Consider the following 6,153-nt stretch of genomic DNA (forward strand, 5'->3'; position numbering starts at 1 on the left):
TATATTATTTATATGTATGTTATGTATCTTTTGATATATTAATAATAATTAATTTAACTTTTAAATCTATTTTATTAATTTGATTTGCAGTTACATGTTGTGGTAATATGTGTTGTCTATAGTATTATATATATATATATGTTAATATTATACTAGAATCAGGATTAATCTTGGCTTTATCTGTATTGTAAAATTCTTTTATTACAGTGTTATATATTTATTTTATTATTGGATGTTTATTGTCATTCTGTCTTAATTAAAAATATTACGTGATTGCATATCGCTAAGGGTCCACTTACTAGCTTTTTCCAGAGCTTCCAACCACATTTTACAGTCTTTCAGAAAAAACTGTGAATCATGTATTTTAATTTATTAATAATACTGAAAATAATAAATACAGTTTATTCATACAGAACTTTTACAGAGTATTTCAGCACTGCGGCTGAGATTTTTTTCATCATCTTCCTGATTGAATGATATGAATTCCAGTGGAAAAACAGCAGATCATCAGTGTTAGTGATGACTGACCTTCCTCACCCTGCAGGCCTTTTCCCATACTGTGGAAGGTTCGGGATAAACCCTGCCTAATCATCCGTATACTATTTAATCAAAAACAAAACCTTTTCAAGTGATTTTCTCTCTCGCCTGGCAATATTTCAATGAGGATTAATGTCAAGGGAGGCTGACAGCACACAACACACACACACACTCACTCACACACACACTCACTCACACACACACACACACACACACTCACTTCACTCACACAACCACACACTCACACGCACACTCACACAACACACACACACACACACTCACACCAACACACACACACCACACACACCACTCACACACACACACACACACACACACAGTCACGACACTCACACACAGAGACCTGTTGGATAATACTACAATCAATATGATATACTGCAGTGTAAAAAACAACTTCTGAATGTATTTCCTTACTTATATTAATTGCTGATAGTAATTAGATTTGTATGTTGTTGTTGTTAATTATTCCATTAGATTCAGTATTTCGTATTAAGTATTTTTTATGTTAAAGTAAACATGGCAAATACATATTTCATTATTAGATATTATATTTATAAAATACACAAATTATTTTATTTATATTTATTTGCGTTTCTCTTTAAACCTGCTGCTACAATCTTTATTTTACTCTCTAAATTAACTCCTGACATCATTATATAGAATTATAATTTATACTTATAACAATCAGCTCTCAAACCCAAATCAGAGGCTGGGATTCTGACTGGGCAGAATGACTGATGTGATGGAGGATAAAGATTGAAGATGATGAATATGTTAATGGTAATACAAGATCGAAGATGAAGGATGGAAGATGAAGATGAGGCATGATATTTGGATGATGGTAGATGAAGATGAAGATGATGATGACAAGCTGGACTACAGAGAATTGATCCAGCTAAAGAATAAGTTATATTTTATATTTAAAGATATTTAGTGATTTTTAATAAAGTGAATAAAAAAGTCTTTATGTTCATAAAACTTTATACATTTGTGTAACAGAATTTATTCTGATTCAGGGTTGAATCCATCACCTGACGCCACTAAATCCTCCAAACTGGATCATTTAAAAGGGTAAACTTCACTGTCAGTGTGTAATATTTTAGTGTTCTTTCAACTTCATGGCAACAGATTGTGATTATTATTATTTATTTGTGTGTAATAACTTTAGTGAAAGTACAAACACTGCCTCATATTTCTCCTCCAGCAATCTACTCTGTGTCATTGTTCTGTTAATTAGACAAACAGCATCCAGCGCATCAGCCAGATGTTGCTCGTGGCAACGCTGATACCATCGCTGATCAAAGACGTGTCCACCATCCAGCTGTGAAGTTCAACATCTGTCTGGAACCGACCCAGCAGAGGGGGGGGGGTTGCTCGGTGCTCGTGGGCAGGGCGGGTGGGATTTGTTCCCTGTAGGATTACTGGCCTCTGGGCGGGCAGACGGCGGCTGTAATTACTCCTCACGTGGCGAGCTGAGTGGGCAGAAAATATAAGAGCCGGGGTCCGAGCATGCAGTGGTGGAGAGGAGGATCATGGGTAAAAGGCAGACCTGTCATGACACCGCTGATAGTCGCCTGAGTAATCCCTCTGCCCTCCCTGACATCTCAGTTATTGTATTCTATGTGTCAACCACCTGCTAACATTTAGACTTAAAAACTACATTATGTAACATTTCTGCATTTAAATGTTATAAACATTTAAACTGAGGTTGTGTCTTTAACACAAAATTAACAATTTCCAAGGTATAACAGGTAACGGTGCCAGAAGCTGTCATATCGTTGACTGTTACATCCGTGTGCAGCCACATTTTTTACCATCCCCACTGTTTTTAGATCTTGGTGCTTTTTGACCTCTAGATTGTTGAACCGATGAAGGATTTTAGTCATCGGACGTCCTGGGTCCGGGTCCTGAACCATGAACCTGAAGGAATCCTAACAGGGAGAAGCTGACTGCAATGCAACTCCCATGATCCCCAGAAATGACCAGAAATGACCCAATTATGACCAAAAATACTGTTAATTAAAAGTAAAAATAGTCAAAGTGGAAGTATTGAAGTATTATGAGCAAAATGTACTTAAAGAATCAAAAGTAAAAGTACTTGTTCTGCAGTAAAATGTGTCCTGAGTCTCATATATTATTATATTAGACATCATACTAAGTTAGTTTAAACCACTTTATGATCCCAACCCGGGGGGGTCGGGGCCCCTCCACTGGGTCATCAGACCACCAGGTCGTGAGATGATTAAGAGGTTCTGATGCACACATTTTCAGACTATGTTTTTGTACTTTTTCTCTCTTATCTTTAAGCTTCTTTTTGGGTGGAAATATCTGAAAGTTTTATCTCTTTAAGCCTTGAACGAGGTTAGAGGGGGAACTCATCGTGAGGAGGTAACAAACCTTTAAAGGTTGAGAACTGACTTTATAAAAGATGATTACTGCAGAGTGCTTCTCAATAGTTTGTCATTTTTCCCCATGTGGGGCTGTTTTGATGATTTTTTCCTGAGAGAATATTGTTTCTCTTCTCTTTATCTGACTCGGTAAAAGACTGCGGCTGTAATCCCTTAAGAGGCTTTTGCTTTTCACTCTGCTGAAGTTGGATGCTGTTGACACGGCGCGATAAACATGCTTTGTCACAGCAGCAACGACAGCTGGACAACAGACACGTCACATGAGGGAAGATTGTTTTTAAAAGAAGCTTTAGTAACGAGAATATGTAACAAATATATCAATCGGGGGACATTTTTTCAAGTATTTTTATGCTTTATTGCTTCTTCTAAGAGTTATTTGTACTTGAATATGAGCCTGTTAACCTGATAATAACACTGAATCTTCATTTTGGTTCAGTTAATTCATTTAAATCTGAGATTTAACTTCTGCTGCTCGACTTTAAAGAGTTAAAGCTCATTATTAAATTAACATGAGCCACAGAAGAGGTGCAGATTGTGCAATACTTATCAATACTTACTTTTCCAGTTGTTTAATATTAGTTTAAACTACCTGTTTCATATACAATTAAAATAAAAAATTTTGCTAAGAAGAGAGATTTGTTGTTTAAACATACAATATAAAACAATGATGTTGTTTTGGTTATTTCTTGTACAACTTAAACGTTGTCTTACTTTTTATTTTTAAAATAAACTTTATTGAGAATATTATAACAACAATTTAACAATAAAGTGCAAAAGAAATCATTTATAAAGTGCATATAAGCAGAGATTTTACACTTATATGCAGCATTTCTCCTTTAAAATGTGTTATTTATCAGAATAAAGTAACTTAAATGCGTCTTCTTTATACAAATGTTACTACTTAAACTGATTTTACACAATTTTCCTATTATTAAATTAATATATTACCTGTCAAAACAGCTGACGTGTGATTAAAAATATATATATTTACAAACCTGTACAAACACACTTAATGCGTGTAAATTAAATAAAAATAGCCTGTTATTTTACTTTTATAAATGCTGCACACTCACACAAATCTTAAAATACACATATTAACATCTGTGAGATGGATTTAACAGACTATTGTTCAGCTTATCAGAGAGTAGTAAAAATCTGTTAAAAAGTATTTAATAATTAACCTGTGAAGCCTAAAGTCTCCTTTTGTCTGTTTTTATATCAAACTGAACACTTTCTGAACTTGTGATGAGCATTTGTGAGAATGTATAGACGTTATGAACAACTTTTCTTGATTAATTGATCACTCATTAGTGAAAATAATCATTTAAAGGGTTACAGATGTGTTCAAGGCTCCAGATATCAACTTATCTTCTCTGTCCAGTGAATTTATGGCCATTTTATAACCAGTTTAACAACCAGACAAACTCTCTTTCTGTATCCTGGTGCTGACTAATCTTCTAATAACCTTTAAGAACAAATGTATTATTAAGAACAAAAAAAAAGATGGAGAGTTTCTGTGGTTTCTTGGGAAGTTGTGACTACATGTTGGAACTCAGTTGAACCAGTATAAGAAGCATCTCCTGTTCTCGGCTTTCAGGGCTTTTGCTGATTTTCCTTAGGAAGAAGTTTAACTTCACTGCTCCCTCCCTTACGAGCACACAGGGGCTGACACATCCTCAAACACTTAATTCATAAGTTCTGGAGTCTCTAAAGTTTCTCCTTTTTTATCCGACTGCGTACAGTCTTCGTAATGTTTGAAAAGCTCCCACATGGTCACGAGAGAACTCCTGACTCTCAAGTAAGAGAGTTTTCTAACTAGGGGTGCTAAAGACAGTGTTGACTGCTACTCAGTTCTCACAAACCCTTAATTTTGAACTGATGTCAGCTCTACACAGTTTTAATGAATTCGTCGCCTCTACTACCCCCTGAGCACCCGTAGATAACACAACAAGATATTAGACGCAGCCACAATCTTGTGCTTCTGTATCACAGTATTTTTAAGAATTTAGACACGTTAAAACATGACTGCTGCCTTTGTCTATCTGCCAGCCAATAAGGCCCTTTTGAACCCCCCCGCCTGGGGGGGGAATGAGATTACCCTAAAGATTACCCATGCATATAAACAACCCTGCCCCAACTCACCAACTCTAACAATTGGGCAGTCTAGCATCTCACATCCAACGCCAGAAGCTCCCATCATCACTCAATACACCCCCCTCTATCAGTGGCTGATTGACGATTATTTGGATGTTTTTTGGGGGTTTTACTGAATCGATTATAAAATTCCTGACACCAGGATCGGATTCCCCTTGACAATCAATGAAGACGAGGCCGATAAAAACCTATCCCGCTTTGTGTCCACCAGGGGTCATGCCAGACATCACCATTTAGTAAGAGCCTACTGTAGAGACCTAATTTCTGTCAGCATGCGTTAAAAAGAGCAGCAGTTGAAAGTTTCTGACATGTTTTAAGTTTTTAAAGCAGGCAGTGTGTGTGCTGTTGTGTGTGTGTGTCGTGCAGTGTGTGTGCGTGTGCAGTGTTGTGTGTGCGTGCAGTGTTGTTGGTGTGTGCAGTGTGTGTGGTGTGCAGTGTGTGGGTGGCAGGCGCAAACATCTCGAGTGAAATGTTAATTGAGCAAATAAAGACGAGAGTGAAGAAATGAATAATATCCATGCTCACACATGGTTGTATTTTAATGGCACAATAAAACAAATGACCTTCGCAGCTTACATTCTATTTAAAGTAGCGGGAATCCACCCAGGTTCCCAAACTTCAATATCAAAGTATGTATGTAGACTGTTTTAACCAGGAGCACAGTGATCCTTTCCTCTCTCCTCTCCTCCCCTCTCTCTCTCTAACCCATCCTCCTGTGCAATACTCTTAAAGAGCTGGTGTATCTTGTACTTTTTTTTATCCATCATCTGTTATTTATTTATCATCCACCCCACCCTAACCTTTACTGTTTTTCTCTTCTGTAATCACTTTTCTTAATCAAACAATAACTCTCTGTTTTTCTAATCTATATATACAGCGATTTCTCAGAAGACTAAAAAGGGGCAAGGCAGTACTGAAGAGGATTTTGACTCTGGAATGCTGCAGGGCAACCAGATCTGTGTTCATTTTACTATGCGCTTGTTCCCTCTGCTTCCTCTTCCATTGCCACCTGCACCCGCTGCTGAGGTGTAGGACA

The sequence above is a fragment of the Morone saxatilis genome, unplaced genomic scaffold (assembly GCF_004916995.1).
Source record: "Morone saxatilis isolate NCDOM2014 unplaced genomic scaffold, NCSU_SB_2.0 Contig17, whole genome shotgun sequence".
NCBI lineage: Eukaryota > Metazoa > Chordata > Actinopteri > Moronidae > Morone > Morone saxatilis.